Raw genomic sequence first — 18,884 nt, 5'->3', positions numbered from 1 at the left:
CCACAGGATGGACAGAGATCAGGTCCTTCCCAGTTTTCAACTCCCCAGGGGCTTCCTGCTGCCCTGAGGATAAAATTCAAAGCCCCCCAAAGCTGGCTCTAGGCTTCCAACCCCGGGATGGGGCCCACCTCCCACCCTGACCTCCACTCCCTGCCTCTCCCTCAACTCCTGCCTCGGGGACTTTGCAGAGGCTGTTCCTTGGCTGGAACACCTTTCCCTGGATCTTCACAGGCTGCCTCCACCTTATTCAGATGTCACCTCCTCAGGGAGCTCTCTGACCACCCCACCTCCGGCAGCCCCCTGTGGCCTCCTCCCTGCTGTGCCCCATTCTCAGCCTTATCTCAATGACAGTTATGGCACCCTACTGGTCTTGTCTGTTATCACTCCCTCACTAGCCTCCACCCTGGCACCAGGGCCTGTCTGTCTGTCTGTTCTGCTCACAGTGTGCTCCACCTTGAGCCAGTGCCTGGCCTGGAGGAGAGTACATCTCAGGTCCTCCTTGCAGTGCCCGTGAGGGGGGCTGCTGGGGTGATGCAGGAGAAGGCTGCTGTGGCCGCTTGTGCAAGAAGCACTGTCATGGCCCAAGCCGCAGCGCTCCCACCACCTCGCCGGCCTCCCTCCCTTACAGCCCTGGTATCTGACTTGCTGGCGTCTGTTCCCCACTGGCCTAGCACACAGTGGGCCTTGGTAAAAGTTTGGGGTTCTCGATGGGTGGACCAGGAGGGAGGCACCCTTTTAGGTGCAAGGACAACACAAATAACATTGGAGCCCTTTTACCAAATGCCCAGCATTTTCAGAGCTGATGGAGGAGTCAGACAGACCCGGGCAGCCTCTGTCCTCTGCTGAGTGTGGCCCTCCACACGCTCAGGCCTCCCTGTCCCTCCCTGCTTCCCCTCTGAGGAGGGGGTAAAGCCTGTCCCAAAGGGCTGCTTCAGAAATCTCAGAAATTCTTAGAAGGAATGGAGGAAAGACAGCGGGTGGAGCCCATCCATTTACCTTTGGTCCTGCCCCAAGCCCTGCCAAAATGGAAACAGAGGGACTAAGACAACAGAAGGATGGACAACAGCAACAAAACCTTGGAAGTCATAAGTCAGATGGGTTAGTGGTCACCAACTTTGCCAACTGATAGAGCTGGTTTCAAATCTGGCAGTGGGGAGAGCAGAGAAGCAATTCCTGACTGCCAGACCCCCAAAGTACCCAGCTCACTTCTTTTGATTACACAGTGGGTGCCAGCCCTGCCCCCTTGGCCCAGTGACACATGGACTCAGCACTTCCTGGTGTATTAGGCGTCCTCATGACAACCGGATGAAGTAGGGTAGGAGACTGTGTGACTCGAGGTCACAGAGCTGGCCGCAAATGGAGGGACGAAGCCATAGAAAGGAATGAACTATGTATGGACATACATTACAACGTGTCTGAACTTTGAAAACATGATGCTGAGTGAAAGAAACCAGCCACAAAAGGTCACATAGTGTATGATTTCATTTATACGAAATGTCCAGAATAGGCAAATCCCTAGAGAAAGAAAGATTTGCAGTTGTCAGGTGCTGCTGGGGAGGGAGGAGGAGAGACTGTTTAATGGGTACGGGGTTTCCCGGTGAGGTAATGAAAAAGTTCTCCCGGGGCCAGCCCGGCGGCGCAGCAGTTAAGCGCGCACGTTCTGCTTCTCAGCGGCTTGGGGTTCGCCGGTTTGGATCCTGGGTGCGGACATGGCACCGCTTGGCAAGCTATGCTGTGGTAGGCGTCCCACATAGAAAGTAGAGGAAGATGGGCACAGATGTTAGCTCAGGGCTAATCTTCCTCGGAAAAAAAAAAAGAAAAAGTTCTGCAACTACATAGTCAGAAGGTTGCACAACATTGTGAATGTCCTTATTGCCACTGAATTGTACATTTCATTATGGTTAAAATAATAAATGTTATGTTATATTATTTCACCACACACACACACACACACAAGAATTGAGGGGCCAAAGTTGGAGCCCAACCTTCAAATTCAAGGCCAGGGCTCACCTATAGGACCAGAGGGGACAGTGGGGCAGGTGATGGCTGCTTAGGGTGACCCTGCGTCTAGACAGAGCCTTACACCCTGTACTCTGTACTCTGTCCCAGCTCTTGTCTAATGGACAAGCCCAGGATTCCCGGGCTATGACCCAAGGTCCCAGAGGAGAAACTAGTCTGTGATGGAGAGGCCTGAGCGTCGGGCATGACAGTTATAATAATAGTGAAATAACCACCCACAGGTACCAGGCCCTGCGCTCAGAGCATCACGGCTGCCCCACGTGGGAGCTGCTGCTATTATTGTCTCAGCCCCGGGCCTCCTCTCTCGCTCACCCCTTGCTGAGCTCAGGCAGGCTCACGGCTTTAAATAACCTCTCTACTCCAATCACTCCCAAATCTGTGTCTCTAGCTGGGACTCGCCCCTCAACTCCAGCCACCTGCTCCAGTCTGCCCAGCATTGTCCAATGGGCACCACACATGTCACAACACTGAGCCTCACCCCAGGCACCCCTTCTCCCCTGTGCTTAAGTCAAAACCTTGGAGGCACCTTGCTCCCCTCCTCCTCAAACTCCATATCCAACATCTGGCGTGCCTCCAGATACATGCAGAATGCAGCCCTGGTGCGGCCCCATCACTCTTGCCTGGATTGTTGCAGCTGGCGTCTCTGCTTCTGCCATTGACCCATGGATACCAGAGGAATATAGTTAAGAGCCAGCCCTGATGGCCTAGTGGTTAAAGTTCGGTGCACTCCACTTCAGCAGCCCAGGTTTGATTCCCGGGTGTGGAACCACACCACTTGTCTGTCAGTAGTCATGCTGTGGCAGTGGCTCACACAGAAGAACTGGAAGGACTTACAACTGGAATACACAACTATGTACTGGGGTTTGGGGGGCGGGGGAGGGAGAAAGATTGGCAACAGATGTTAGCATAGGGCAAATCTTCTCCTGCAAAAAAAAAAAAGGAATATGGTTAAAACAGAAACCAGATCATGTCATTCCCCTGCTGTAAACCCTCCATTGGCTCCCACCTTACTCAGAATGAAAACAAAGGCTTTCCAGTGGTTTACAAGGTCCAACACAAGCAGGCCCCCCAGTGACCTCTTGGACCTTGTCTTGTCATCTTGCCTTCTTGCCTTCTCTGTGTCACCACCCGGCTCTAGCCCCATTGACCTTCCTGCTGATCTTCTAACAAACCTAGCACACCCAGACCTCAGGGCTTTTGCACCTGCTGTTCTCTGTGCCAAGAATGCTCTTTCCCAGAGATCCCCTTGGCTCACTCCTCACCTCCTTCAGTCCTGACTCAGCTCTCACCTTTTCAGTGAGCCATCCCTGACCACCCTCTTGAAAAAGGCCACCCACCCCATGCAACATGGTTTATCTCCTCCTTTGCCCATGTCACCAGCCTGCATTCCTGATTGATTTGTGCTGTCTGGTTCCCCTGTAGGATGGCAGCCCCTTGAGGGCGGGAATTCCTGCCTATCTTGTTCACTGTTGCTGCTCCAGAGCCTAGAGCCGTGCATGGCACACAGTGGGCTTCCATAGGTACCTGAAAAATGAGTGGGCCATTTCAGGGTAGGACACTGAGGCCCCAGGGGCAGAGTGATGTGGCTGTGGCTGGCAGTACCAGGGTTTCCTCCAGGCCTGTCTCCCGAGCTCCCAGATCCTTCCAGCTCACAGTGCTTGTTATTTTTGTTAGTGTCCACCCGTATGGAAGACAGCATGTTCTCACAGCATCTTCTTGCTGAGAAGGCAAATATTCGAAAATACTTTGACAATGACATTCTCCAATTCCCCGAGGCTGTGTGAGATGCCAAGAATGACGTAACTAATTAGCAGCACCGACTCCCCACACAGCCTGGCATCTGTGTCTCCTGGGGAGAGGGCATGGCCAAGACTCTCCGGGCGCTGCAGGGGGGTGTCCGGGTGGGACCCCCAGGGGTGAGGGCAGTGAAGCCTCAAGCCTGGGCCGCGACTGACTCCGCCTCTGGCTGCTGAGAGCCTGTCCCTGGACCTCTCTGGCCTCAGTTTCTCCATTTGTAAAATGAGAGGGCTTCCTCCTCACCTTCAGGTCCGGATGTTCTCTGCCGCAGGAAGCTTCGACGCCCAGGTCGTGGAGAGCAGGGCTGACGTGGCACGTGTACATGCTGCTGTGGTTTGATGGGCTCTTTTGGAACAATCTGAGACCTGAGCCACTTTCATCCAGACCACTCTCAGGCCTCCTGCATTCTTCACGTCAGCTCCACACAACTTGCGTGCCCACGTTGGGCCAGGCGCTGGGAACGTGGCCACAGGATTTCGCATCAAGGTCAGCTCCCTGCTAGTCACAGTTCCTTTGAGACCAGGCTGTATTTGACCCTCAGAGAAACCCAGGAGGCCCCCAGTGCATGGGGTTATTGCTCCCATTTGACAGATGTGGAAATTGAGGCCCTGAGAGGGGTAGTGACTTGTTCAAGACCCCACAGGAAGTTAGATGGGCAGAACCAGAACATGAACATGGACCTTCTGACTTCTGGTTCAGGGCTCATCTTGACCCCTCCGTGGAGCACCAGGATGGAACCTCGAAAGCTGGGAAGGGCCCTCTATTTTCAGTCACAGACAGGTGGACCCAAGCCCAATTCATAGACTCCACTAGGCTCAGGCTCAGTGGAGAATGGCCAGAAGGGCTGGACCTGGCCAGGACAGAGGTGGGAGCTAGGTCCCCCCAAGGGATCTCACTGCAAACATCAATCTCATTAAGCCGCTCCTCTGCTCAAGAACCCCCCATGGCTCGCTACTGCTGAACTACACCAAGTCTACCTTCACGAGCATCACCCTAAAACCTGTGTTCTCGTGTCACCCTCCAACCCAGCTGCAGCAGACTGCTTTCCAGCTCCCTCCAGCATTCCAAACTCATCTCCACCTCGGTACCATCCCCAAGGGGGGCAGTCCTGGTGAGGAGCACCCCTCCTACCTAGTCCCATTTCCTTCACTCTTCAGCAGCCTTCCTCCATGCCAGGTCTCCCTCCCTTCAGCCTGGAGATCAGAATTTGGGAGGACAAAGTCCCCACCCTCCAGAAGATCATGGCCTAGTTGGGGAAAAACAAATACATTGATAAAAAATCAGAATATGATGAATATAACGAAGCAAGGGCATCTTTGGAGTGAAGGAGCCAATAGTGATGGAAGCCTTTGATTCTACCCAGGTCAAGAGAGGCCTCAGTTTCCCAAACTGAGAAGAGCTGGAAGGACATTCTCAGCAGGAGGAACAGCCTGTGCAAAGGCCCTGGGAGTGAAAGAATGTGGTTTGTTCCTGGAAAACCATCCACCATGGCTCGAGCCCAGGCTCTGTGTGGGGTTATGGGAGTGGATGAAGCCTGGGAACATGAAGGAGCTTGAATGACAGGTGAAGGTGTCAGGGCTTTACCCTACAGAAGAGGGGTAGGCAAACCACCATCCACCAGCCAAGTCTGGCCCAACACCAGTTTTTTTACAGCCCATGAGCTAAGAATGGTTTTACAGTTTTAAATGTTGAAAAAAAATCAAAAGAAGAAGCCTATTTTGTGACACAGGAAAATTGCACGGAATTCAAGCTTCAGTGTCTACATAGAACTCGGCCATGCCCGCTTGTTTACGTGTTATGTGCGGCTGCTTCGGCGCTACAGCAGCAGAGTCCAGCAGTTGGTTCTCATGGCTCACAAAGCCTGAAATATTTACTATCTGGCATTTTCCAAAAAGTTGGCCCACCCCTGCTCTAGGAAGTGGCCACCAGCCAAGGTAGTGGTTCCCAAAGGGGACTCCAGGGAACACTCATTCCATGAGATGCTCTAGGAGAAAAGGATTCCTCAGACGAGTCAGTCTGAGCTCCCGCATCCCACTCCCTTCAGAGAGGGACAGCGGACAATAGCGTAATAAACGCACTGAGAAGTCCTGCAGGGAAGAACCTTATTTAACTCCTGTGAGTCATTAGGAGTGTCATAAACAGTCAGATCCTCTGCTTCCAGGCACCTGGGAGAACTGCATATCTGCACATCTCCTTGGAGTTAGGCATGGCTGGGTGACTCACTTTGCCACCAAAATGTGAGTGCAAGTAACGTGTATCATCTCTGGTGGAAGTTTAAGAGCCAGTGGGTGACTTAACACTTCTTCCTCTTTCCCCACCATGGCCACCAGTGAGGTTCCATCAGCCCGGGTCCTGGAATGAGGACACTTGGAGCAGAGACCCTGCCAGCCCTTGATGGACATGAAGCAAGAGCAAGAAAATGTTGTGCCATTAAAAAAATGGACAGGAGGGCCAGCCCGGTGGGGCAGCGGTTAAATTCGCACATTCCACTTCAGCAGCCCGGGGTTCACCGGTTTGGATCCTGGGTGCGGACATGGCACCGCTTGGCAAGCCATGCTGTGGTAGGTGTCCCACATAGAAAGTAGCGGAAGATGGGCACGGGTGTCAGCTCAGGGCCAGTCTTCCTCAGCAAAAAGAGGAGGATTGGCAGCAGATGTTAGCTCAGGACTAATCTTCCTCAAAAAAAAAGGGGGGGACGAGGGTCAGGGTGGGGAGGATATAGGAAATCTCTACCTGTCACTCAATTTTGTTGTAAATCTAAAAAATAAAGTCTATTTTTTAAAAAATGGGCAGAGGATCTGAATAGACATTTCTCCAAAGAAGATATGTAAATGGCCCATCAACACATCAAAAGATGCTCACCATCATTAGTCATGAGGGAAATGCAAAGCAAAACCACGGGGAGATACCACTTCACACCCCGTAGGATGGCTATAATCAAAAAGACAGACAATAACAAGTGTTGGCAAGGATGCAGAGACACTGGAACACTCACACGCTGCTGGTGGGAATGCAAAATGGTGGCACCACTTTGAAAGGCATTCTGGCAATTCCTAAAAAGTTAAACATAGAGTTACCATAAAACCCAGAAATCCCACTTCTAGGTATACACCCAAGAGAAATGAAAACACGTGTCCAGACAAAAACTTGTAAACAAATGATCATAACAGCATTATTCATAATAGCTAAAAAGAAGAAACAACTTAATGCCCATCAAGTAATGAATGAATAAACCAAATGTGGTCTATCCATATGATGGAATATTATTCAGCCGTAAAAAGGAATGGAGTATAACAAGGATGAACCCTGAAAACGTTATGCTCAGTAAGAGAAGTTAATCACAAAAGGCCACATGTTATGATTCCATTTATGTGAAATATCCAGAACAGACATATCTATAGAGACAGAAAATTAGTGGTTGCCAGGGGCTGACGGAAGTGGGGAGATAGTGATTTACAAAGGGTAAAAGGTTTCTTTTGGGGGTGATGAAAATGTCCTAAAATTGCGATGGTTGTACAACTCTGTGACTATACTAACAGCCACTGAACTGTACATTTTAAATGGGTGAATTTTATGGTATATGAATTATATTTCAATAAAGCAGTTATATATATATTTTAAAAAAAAACCCTGAAGCAATAAAAAGAACAAGCTTCTGGGGTTGTTTGTTCTCGCACATATCCTAGCCCATCCTGTATGATATAACCCAGAAAGAGGAAGTGACTTGCCCAGACCTCACAGCCAGCGGCAGCAGGGCTGGCTGCCTGCACTGGCCTCAGTCCCCCACGCCAGGGTGTGGGGACTCGGCCCTTGGTGGGTCCCAGGCCCTGGGCCGCCTGGTGGTCTGAGAGAGATCTTGAGTGAGTGCAGGTGTGGCTCCCTCTGCTGCACCGCCCCCCTCCTCCCCCCTCTCCCCCCCACCCCACCCCCGTCCCACCCAGGAGGACAGCTGAGGCTTCCCAGAGAGACTGCCCAGCCACTGTGTGCAGGGGGCAGCTGAGTCCCCAAATACAATTGCAGCCACAACAGAACCTCGATGATTTTCCCAGTTCAGCCAAGGACACAGTGCCGCCCTGCTCTCAGGCTCGGCCTGGGGCTGAGGGAGTCACTGCTGTGTGCAGAGCCCTTCCAAGGCAGTTTCAGGACACGTGGGCCCACCTCTTGGGCGGCTCCACTCCCGAGCACACACCTCCTTCCTTCCTTCATTCATTTGTCAAGGGCCTGCGCTGTGCAGTCCTGAGCCAGGTACTGGGGCCAGCACTGCATCAACCCAACACCCACCCTCGCCCTGGAGGCCACTGCACCACTCACTCACCTTCTGCCAGACCCTCCAGTGGAGCCCCCAAGTTATGTGACCACGGCCCATCCCAGCTCCAAGTCTTCAATGACTCCCAGCTGCTTCCAGCCAAAAGGCAAGCCCCTCAGCCTGGTATTGGAGGCCCTTTGTGGTTTCGTGCTGGCGGGCCACTCCCACCACGTGCGTGCCTAGGGCTCCTGAAAAAGGAACCTGACCCCAACTTGTTCCCAGAACGTCCCACGGGGTCGTTCCCCATCCCCCCCCCCCATCCCTCCTCTGGTTCACTGCATTCCCTCACCAGGAATGCCTTCTCCAGCTTGTCTAGATGGTCCCAGCCCCTGCAGCTGGACCACGGGCAGGAGGAGGCGACGGGGCAGAGGACCCTGGCTCTACCTCTGGCTTAGGGAGGGTGTGAGGTCAAGGAGGTGGCAACCAAGGCTCTGCCAGCCAGAGTTAACCCAACTGAGCACTTGCAAGTGCTTCCATGGATTAACCCAATGACTCCCAGGGAGCCATCATCCTGTCATTGTCCCCTTCATGCACAGGAGTAATCTGAAGCCCAGAGGGAGGAGTGACCTGCTCAGGGTCACAGGGTGAGAAAGTGGCAGAGAGGAACGAGAACCCAAGGAGCCAGACCCTAGAGCTGCCTTCTCAATCTCAGTGCCACTTTCCGCACCTGAGGGAGCCGCTCTGGCTGCAGGGCCAGCTCTGGCTCCACGGGCAGCCTGAGGCCCCATCATTTACCATTGCAGGGCCTCAGTTTCCCCATCTGCATGACGGGGATGATGAACCTAAGGTCCTTTCCTACTCAGAGGACACTGTATTAGATCATTCCACAAACACGCCAGGTCCGGCTCGCCCAGTGCCAGCCCAGCCTGAGTGTTGGGACCTAGAGGGACAGAGACATTGTCCCCACCTGAGGAGTGTCCTTTCCCGGGCTGTTGGAGGACATGCACCAGTAAAGGGACAGTACCAGCAGGATGTGGTAAGGGTGCTGTCCGGGTCAGCACGGGGGCTGGAGGAGGGGACCTGTGAACAGAGAGGTGAAGAACAATGAGAGGTTTGTCGGCAGACAAAGGTGGGCAGGGCATTCAGGCATCGGAAAGAGCATGTGCAAAGGCCGGGGAGGGCCCAGTGTGCGCACAGCCTCTGCCCTCCGGCACCCTGCAGTGTGGAGATGCGAGCCCACTCCCACTCCTCCAGGGACCAACTCGGGGAGCAGGGGCGGGGGTGCGATGGGAGCCAGGGTGAGGCTCTACGACCGCTTTCTCGATGACCTGCCACTGGGGTCCTGAGCGCCTGAGACCCGGAACAGCAGAGGTGAGGTGGCCTTGGACCAGAGGCCCACAGAGGGCAGGACACCCCAGGATCACACAGCAGGCAGGGCTCCAAGGGTGCCTGCCCAGCTCACAGCTGTTTCTGGTCTGTTCCCAGAGGCCCTCCCAGGGAAAACATCTGCTGCCCGAGGTTTGGGGTATAAGTTCATTGGAGAGCTTCTTTCTGGAAATAAGTTTGGGTCTCCTAACTGCCTGATATGCTCCCCTTGATCAAATCATGAAGTTCCTTTGGCCCATTCTCATTCCCTTTATGCCTTGCCTGCTAGGAAACTCATAGCTATGTTTGATGCCCAATTACCCATCATTAATGCCCTGGAATTGGGTAAACGCGTGTCTCCTCACATTCTTGATTGTTCAATGGTATCTATTCCTATTGTTGTGAGTTGATTGTTTCTGACTTTCTGTGGGCTGTTGCTAATTCTTTCTAGAAGACTGAGTGGTATGAATTACAAATTACACATAAGGAAAACCCAGCATATACATTTGACCCCTGTGAACCAAGTCTGGGACTGGTGGCTGAGGGGGCAGGAGGGGTTGCTAGAGAGGCCCCCACCATTCCCACCACTCTGCTGTTGGCTGGAGGTTGAGTCCTGCAGCCTCAGGCCTGGCTGTACCAACTAGATGGGCAGGCCCATCTCTCTGCTGCTGCCAACAGGTCAGGGCAGCTTTGCCCAGGCTGTACCGCTTGCCTGAATGCTCTTCCTGCTCCTTCTAATCTTTCTCAGTCTAGGATTCAGGCTCAGCTGGAAGGCCCTCTTGGACACAGAGCCCACCCTGACCACGCAGGCCTGGCTGACCCGGGCTGCTCTCTCCATTACAGTGTGAGTGGGGTGGGCAGGGCCATGTCGTGGGCATTTCCTGAGTCTCCATAGAAGTGATGCCACGGTGAGCTCTTCCTCTCTGCAGCTGGAACCAGAGCACTTAGAGATATTATACTCGGGGAGGCTGGCCTTACCGGTGGAGTGGAGAATGGGGGCCCAGGGCTGCCCTCAATGTGGGGAGAGGTTGGCTGGAGGACAGGGCAGGGCCCTCCCATCTCTGCATCTGTGTGGCCCTCCCTGCCTCCCCACATTCACCGCATGTGCTGGCAGATGCTGCAGCTTGTTGATTGGCTGACTGATCCCTGGCAGGGCTGCCACCAAGGCCCCCCGCAAGACTCCTGTCCCTGGGCTGGGCAGGGACTGCTGGGCCCACAGGGGCCCCCATGATATCACAGGAAGCTCCTCAGCAGCTCCAAGCAGGGTTCAGGGGGCCAGGGTGTGAAGGAAAAATGGGATGGCAGGCCTGGGGACCAGGATCCTGGCGGCCTGAAGGCTGTTGGGGGTGAGGAGGACACTCACTGTCGGACACAATTTATCTACACCATGGGCTGCTACAGTCAGCCAGCTCCTGCTTCCTAGTGAGAGAACACAGGCAGGACTTGCCTCAGGTCACCAGCAGGGATGATGTCACACCTGGCAGAAGGTCCTGACGCCCTCAGTGGGCCCATCCATCCCCTGTGGATGGGCTGGACCACCAGGGCTGGCTGGGCCTCTTTGATGACCCCCCAGAGTGACCTGTCACTCTTCCTTGCCCCATTAGGAAGGCCCTTTCCATTCCATCCTCATCCCACTGGTCAAAATCACCCCCGAGTGTCGGATGAGGAAATCGAGCCTGGAGCCCCACAGGTGCTGAGGAGCTCGGCGACTCCGAACCTTTCCTTCTCTGCCTGGTCCTGGGTCCATGGGCTCTGCGGGGCAGGGACCAGGCCCAGCCCTCACTAGCCTGGCCCCTGACTTAGAGCCTAGCACAAGGGGCTGGGATTGGAAGGAGACCACCTGCTACCTGCAGGTGCTCCCCAGGTGCCCAGGGTGGCATACACAGCCCAGAGTCTCAGACCAGCTGACAGCAACTGGAACAAGGCCTTGGAGATCCTAGACCTGTGAGAGGCTGGAGCCTAAACCTCCGCTCATCCCCTTTTACAGATGGGGAAACTGAGGCTGAGCTTGGGGCAAAGGAGATAACTAGCATCCCCCAGCATGACTGCAGCCTAGCAGGGCTCTTGGGAAGGAGCCCGGGGGCCTGGGAGGGCCTTGCCCACCCACCAGGAGGGCACAGTGTCCTGGAAGTGGAGTGACTGGGCTTCTGCCACCAGGGCAATAGTGCCTCGTGCCATCAGGCCCCTTGGGTTGTGGCAGGTGCTGAGGCAGGGCCAGGCCAAGAGAGGTGGATCACGCGTTTCACTCCCCTGGGCACACACCCTGGCCCCAAGCTGGTAGGGGCAGCCCTGGGCCTCAACAGGTGCTGTGACCCTCCCCTCCCCACTGCCAGGCCTAGTCTCCCCCTCTTACGATGGAGGGCAGAGGCTGGGCCCCTCAGAACTCAGCACACACCCTCCCTAGGCCTCCCTTGGGAGGACCTTCCAGATTTATTCATTTTCGCCGAGAAGGAGCCGAAAGGAAAGAAAAGAATAGCCAAACTCAGCGGGAAGGTGGAGGAGCTGCTGGGACCCAGCCCCCGTTGTCCAGATAAGGAAACTGAGGCCCAGAGAGAGTGAGACAGGCCCAAGGCCACCCAAAGGCCAGGGCTTCCGGACCCCGAGGCCTCCGTGGGGGGCTCCGCGAGGCTGCAGCTCCTCTCGCCGCCCCCATCGCCTGGCGCCGCCGGTTCTTTGTCTCCGCGGTCACCATGACTACGGTTCCCGGCTGTCCGGGCCGCGCCTCCTCCTCCGGCCGCCGGCGGGATTTCTCCGCCGCGTGGGCGGCGAGGCCCCGGCCGAGGCTGGGCAGCTGGTGGGAAGCGGCCCGGCGGTGGCCTCGCAGCCGCCATCGGAGCGCGGGACGGGTGAGCGGGGCGCCGCCCGGGCCAGGCTGCTCGGTCCCGTCCCGGAGGGCACCCGCGGCCCCCGGCGCTCCAGGGGCTCAGACTGGCCCCGTCACTGCAGGCCAGGCCTCAGTCTCCCCACCAGGCAAATGGGCGTATTGGAGAACAGCCCTGCCGGCGCGTCTGAAGCCGGAGACCCTGATTTTTCCCCTGGGGGCGGGGATGAGGGCAGGACCTGAAAGCCCCTCAGGTCCAGACCCTGTGCCCACGGCCCCTGCGGTCCCCGCGTGCCCGCTGGCTGTGTCCGTGGGCGGGTCCCTCGCCTTTCGGCGCCCCTTCCCGCTCGTGTCACATGGGTGCCATTCCATGTGTTCGCGGAAAGGCCACAGGAGCCTTGGGACACAGCAGGTGCCGGCTACTTGGTGGCGATTGTCATTCTGAATCAAATGTGGTAATTTGGGTTGAGTTGACTCATTCATCTAAAGCCCTAGGAGCAGTGTATGGGCAGGCCCGGGCTGGTGCTGGCAGCGCAGGACAAGACCGAGTGGCCCCACCCAAGCTGAGCAGCCTACACTGACTACTCCATTCTGGATTAAGTAGCGCTGAGCCGGGATCTGAAGATGTAGGAAATTCCTGGGAAGGGCATTTCATGCTGAGGGAACAGCATAGACAAAGTCCCAGAGGCCAGAAGTCTGGGGCTCTTCACCAAAGTGAAAGAAAGTCGGGTCACAGGAGGACCCTGGAAGAGCAGCCCGGGACGGGGATGGGGCTAGGGCCCCGGGGAAGGCCTGCGGCTTTGGCTGGGCCCTGGGACCCAAGGGGTCTTCCACCCAGAAGAGAACCACGTCTAGTTTAATGCTCTGCTGCTGTCATCTTAAAATGCTTAATTTTTGAACAAGGAGCCCCACAGTTTCATTTTACACTGGGCCCTGCAAATTATGTGGCTGGTCCTGCCATGGGAGGAATGCAGAGCCAAGGGACCCTTTGTTGTTTATTTTTTTAAATTGTGGTAAAAATGATATGTAAAATTTACCATTTTAAAGTGTGCAGTTCAGTGGCATTAAATAATACACATTGTTGTGTAACCATCACCCCCACCCATACAGAACTCTTCTGTCCTGCAAAACTAAACTCTGTACCCGTGAACAAAAATCCCCATTTCCCCTTCCTCAGCCCCTGGCACCCACCATTCTACTTTCTGTCTCCAAGAATTTAACTACTCTAGGTGCCTCACATGAGAAGGACCACAGAAGATTTGTCCTTTTGTGACTGGTTTCACGTAGCATGATGTTCTCAGGGTTCATCCATGCTGTAGCATCAGTCAGAATTCCCTTCCTTTTTAAGGCTGAGTATATTCCTTTGTATGAATATACCACATGTGTTTGTCCATTCATCTATCAATGGACATTTGGTTTTTGCCCACGTTTTTACTGTTGTGAATAATGCTGCTAGGAACACGAGTGTGCAAATACCTGTTTGTGCCCCTGCTTTCAGTTCTTTTGGGTGTATATCTAGAAGTGGAATTCCTGAATCATATGGTATTTCTAACCTAGGGAGGGTTTCCAGCAGAGACAGTTGTGGTCAGATGGGGCTGTCAGGACACTCATTGGCTGAGTGGCAGATCGATGGTAGGAGGCTGGTAGCCCAGTGGTTGGAGCAGGGACTGGGGACCGGAGTCTAGGTGTGACTCCAGCCCTGCCTCGTGGTGACACGTGACTGAGCAGTCCTCACTCCATACTCCGCGTCCTCGCGGGTAAACTGGGGTGGCTGTACTAGAACCCGCTGTGTTAGAGGATTAAATGAGTTACTGCGCGCCCAGTCTTAGAGCAGTGCACAGCGCAGGTGCAATCGTCACTATTATTCCTGGAGAGGGGCCTTTGGGAGAGAGGAGCTGGAGCCTTGAGGAGCTGGAGGAAGAGGGAAAGCAGCAGCTGCTGGGTGCGTCCTCAGGAGGGGTCTGGGCACAGCTGCAGGTCTCCACACAGCGGGAGGGTCGAGGCCTCCCCCACCCCCAGGATCACCTGGCACAGTGCCGACTTGGAGGAGCTCTCTCTCTGACTTATGTGGGCGCCCAGTGTTCAAAACTGGGGATACCTGAGAGCAACTCCCACTCCGGGGCCAGAGTCGGGAGAGAAAAACTGCTGGAGATACGGCTAATGCAAAAGCAGGTGGCAATGGTGGGGGGGGGCGCGGGGGGGGGGGCACAGCGCAGGTCCATCTTGCAGAACCAGAAAGCAAAGCTGTGGGCGCAGAGTAACAGGCGCTGGGGCGGGGGTGGGGGGTGGGGGGGGTGGGGGGGGTGGGCAGGGGGATGCCATGCTCAAAGCTGGGCTGGTGAGTTTTATTTTATTTTTTAAAATTTTATTAAAGATTGGCACCTGAGCTAACAACTGTTGCCAATCTTTTTTTTTTTCTGCTTTATCTCCCCAACCCCCCACCCCCACCCCCCCCCGTACATAGTTGTGTCTTAGTTGTGGGTCCTTCTAGTTGTGACATGTGGGACACCGCCTCAACGTGACCTGACCAGTGGTGCCATGTCCGCGACCAGGATCTGAACCCTGGGCCGCTGCAGCGGACTGCGCGAACATAACCACTCGGCCACGGGGCTGGCCCCTGGTGAGTTTTATTTGCTTCACTCTGCTGGCTGTATGTGGAGGACCTCACAGCGTTTTACAACGCCCACTCCACTTAAGGTGGGTAGCAGCAGGAGAAGGCAGCTGCAGAAGTGGAGGTTGGAGGAACCCCAGCTCTAGGGTGGGCGGGTCTTCATCGAATTAATCAGGAACCACATCTCAGCCAATCAGGGTAAGGCATTTCCGAGCACGTGATTGGATCAGGAGGAGCACGTGACTGCCCAGAGCTCCTCTAGAGCAGCTGGGGTCCTGCCAGGCTCGGGGAGGGGCGTGCCCAGCTCCCTGGGAATAACGCTAGTGTACTCTCAGTGGGCTTGAGCCTTTCAGAGTCTCGCCAGCCCAGCCCCAGCCTCACCTGACACTACCCTCCCTCATTCTCAGCATTCATTCTCTCATTCGTTCATTCAGTGAAAATCCACTACCTGTCAGGCACTTGGGGTACATCCCAGGACAGGATGGACAAAGACTCCGCCTCCGGAGGCACTCAGGCCGCAAGGGTCCCCAGTTCTCCCTGACTGCTGCATCACCCTCCCACCTCAGGGTCCTCCTGCACCTCCCCTGTCTGCACCCATCTCTCCCCTCACCTCTTTAGATTAACTTCTCATGCTCCCCTCAAACTTCCTTTCTGAAAGCAATCTCTCCACTTCGCCAGTGTGGTTGGGTCCCCTTCGTACACATCTGTGTTTTCCTGCCCCTCTGCTCCACAGGTGTCAGCACAGTCTGAATGGTGGGCCACTGATTCCTAAGTGGGCGCTGAAATCAACTTATAGAACAACCAGCATTTTCTTCCTTCTATACATAATTGTCGTACAGTGCAATGCACTCCTTTTTAGTATCTGGTTCTGTAAGTTTTGACCAATGTACACATCAGTCATGAAAAAGGACGTTTCCATCACTCCAAAATGTTCCGTACTGCCCTTTCCCCACCAATCTCCCCGACCCTGGGCCACCACTGATCCACCTCCTGTCACCATGGATTAACTTTGCCTGTTCTGGAACTTCCCATAAATGGAATCCTACAGTGTATACTTACTCATTGTACGAGGATTCTTTTACTCACTGTAATGTCTGTGAAATTCATCCACAGTGTCATGTGTGTTGGTAGCTTGTTCATTTTCACTGCAAAGCAGCATTCCTTTTTACAAATAGACCACATTTGTTTATCCATTCACCAGTCGATGGATAATTGGGTTGTTTCCCGTTTGGAACAATTATGAATAAAAAAACAAGCATTTTTTAAAAATGAACTAAGATAGATTAGACCATAGTATTTTGTAACGGTAAGCTCTGGTCCATAAGTTTTGTTTCAGTTCTGTAATTGAAGATTGCATACAGGGTGGTGGATAGAATATAATTCTTCCCGCAGCTGCAGTGGAGCAGGCAGCTCAGGGGTACGTGCTCTCGGAGGCCCGGAGCACTGGGTGTCCCTGGTCCAGGGCCGCTGGGGTCCACATTAGAACTCAGCAGGCCTTGCTCTGGGCAAGGCTAGGAGTAGGGAGGGTGGTCCGTGCCTGAAGAAAGAGACATCCACCTTGCTCTCGAGACCTGGGACCGGGAAAGTGGGACCCCCAAAGGTCCCTGGGGGGGGTGCCTGTGCTGTCACTGCTCCCAGGCCCCCACATTCCCTCAGACCCCGCCCACCTTCTAGGACCAAGGAGAGTCTGGTGGTCAGCCCGGCCTTTGCTGTTCAGCAGCCCTTCCTCCAGGAACCGCGGCCCCTTAGTCAGAACTTCCTCCCCTGCTAGGTCCCAAGCCGTGATTGGGGGAGGCGAGGGGGCTCCAGGAAGGAGCCTAGACACCCCCCAGGGCCTCAGACTTGGTGACAGTCCTAGTCTTTGGAAATACAGCTGTGCCAAAATCAGGCTCCCCAACAGAACAGCAAGTGGGACTCGGGCAGACCGTCCCCAGGAAGAGGAGAGGGCAGCTTGGCTTGGCCCATCCCAGAGCTGCAGGGGCTCCTCAGTGTGTGGGCTGGGAAAAGGTCAAGTTACTAGCTGACAACTGTGACCCTCCAAGGCAGGGGCTGCCATGCCCATTATTTGGTTGAGGAAGCTGAGGCTTGGAGGCCAGGTGTGCCGGCCCTGTCACAGGAGGGGCTGGAGCCACAGGGGCAGGCAGTTCAGACTAAGATTCTGACCCCCTTCCACTTTGGTCCATGTGGACTTTCCTTCACAGCCCTCCCCTGCGAGGGCCCCCAACTCTTCTCTCTGCCCTCCCCAGCTGTCTCCTGCCTCCTCTCCTATGACAGGTGTGTTGTCGTCATCGCCATTTTACAGATGAGGCCCAGAGAGGTTAAGCAAATTGTCCAAGACCACTTTAAAGTACATGCAGGGAGTAAGTGGTGAAGCCAGAGTAGCTGTCAGACCACTCTGCTCCGGGCAGAGAGCGTCTCAGCCAGTGCCCAGCCCCACGGTGGCAGCTGGGCAGCCCCAGACATGGCCCTGTGTCCTTAGTGGTTGCCAGGCACTGAGGCAGCCCCAGAAATCCCTTTCTCCCCCTGCCACTCACCACCATTCCTCTCCCGCCACCTCCTTTCCAACAAACCATCCTCACATGCCCGGGCCACACTGCTGCTGGGCCTGGGACTCCTGCCTGTGACAAGTGTTCCCGGACAGACCCAGACTCCAGGGCAGGTTTCTCCCTCAGGCGGGGTGGGGGAGGGGAGGCCTGGCAGGGTGTGCAGAGGTGTCCCATCTGCAGCTGAGTTAATAAGAGCAAAATCCTTCCTTCAACCTGAACACCCACCACTGGGGACTGGGTGCACAGGTGGGGGTCCCCAGCTCAGGGGCCTGGAAAAGGAGGAGGATGGCTCTCGCTGGGGGTCTGGATGCTGAAAGAGCGCCTAGACGGGCAGGTAAGTGAGTAGAGTCGAGTGTGGACCGTGGTGCGGGGTGAGAGAGACAACTGTGCTGGGGAGAGAGATTGACATCAGCAGGAAGAGGAACGACATTTGGTATACCACACAGCCTAACAGTGGTTGCCACTGTCCGGTGGTGCTTTTCCAAGACGTCATGCGCCTTCCCAATGTTTTTACAAAAGCATTTATTACTTAGGTGAAAACAAATTATACAAAATCTCCTGAATTAAAGACAAAATAAAACCTCATGGGAACCTTCAGAATCTTCCCAAGAAATGTCTATGGAGAGGGGGCTCCCTGCGGGGGGGGGGGTGTGCATCTGGAGCTGGGCCTGTGGCTCCTCACCCATCCTATGGGAGGGACCCTGTTTCTCCTACCCCCATCTTCCCAAATCCTCCCAGCCCCTCACTCCGGGCTTCCCAGTCCCCGTATTCTTCCTGTGGGAGCTCTGGTTACCATATTGCCTCGTGTAGGCGTCAGTCAAGTGTCCCCTGGGCACCACTCCTTTGGGCCTCTCCCCCCAGGGTAAGGAGACGCTGAGATTGTTCTGGATCCCTGGGGACTTCACTGTTTACTCCTGGGGATGTTTCTCCTCCCCTTATCTCTTTCTCTATTAATTAATGTGTATTTTTATCCAAGTACTACAACAATCTAAAGTATACACACACAATATGCACAGAATTTAAAAAGATAAGTAGGCCTCTGATGAAAGGCAGCGGCCCCTCCCCAACGGCCCCACCCCCCCCATCCTCCCCAGAAACAGCCACATTCAACTCTTTTGGCTTCTTCTTCTGGATTTTATCTCCATGTTTATAAATAACATGCTTGTGCTGCTATTACTTGATTTACCAATTGGAGCCATTATCTATTGACTTCCTGTCACGGAAAATGAGGGTTAGCTTTCTCACACCCCTCCCCACAGCACACCCACACAACATACTGTCCCTGTGTCACCTCTCATACCAAGAGGTAACAATTTTTGGTTAAACCAATATGCAGTTGTTTTGCCGTAATGATCCTATAAACATTGTTTGCTACTGAGCCAAGTAATGCACCATAGTTACATTTCCTTTCTGGTTTAATTTCTGGTTTTTCATGAAGTTAATAACTGGCTTTGTTTAGGCTGCTTCAAAAATAGTCCC

The 18,884-nt window shown here is 54.5% G+C and overlaps 1 long non-coding RNA gene across 1 annotated transcript; it reads right to left on the bottom strand.

Annotated features, from left to right (window-relative positions):
• Positions 1-1,467: 1,467 nt before the first annotated feature.
• LOC139079332 (uncharacterized) lies at positions 1,468-4,311 on the bottom strand. Its single transcript, XR_011532880.1, has 4 exons — positions 4,060-4,311; positions 3,544-3,738; positions 2,640-2,942; positions 1,468-1,732 (listed from the first exon to the last, which is right to left on the bottom strand). It is a non-coding gene; the product is annotated as an uncharacterized lncRNA (long non-coding RNA).
• Positions 4,312-18,884: the final 14,573 nt, after the last annotated feature.

Source organism: Equus przewalskii, chromosome 25 (genome assembly GCF_037783145.1).
Source record: "Equus przewalskii isolate Varuska chromosome 25, EquPr2, whole genome shotgun sequence".
Classification (NCBI taxonomy): domain Eukaryota; kingdom Metazoa; phylum Chordata; class Mammalia; order Perissodactyla; family Equidae; genus Equus; species Equus przewalskii.
The sequence above is the reverse complement of the archived record's forward strand: the minus strand, read 5'-3'. Positions and strand labels throughout refer to the sequence as shown.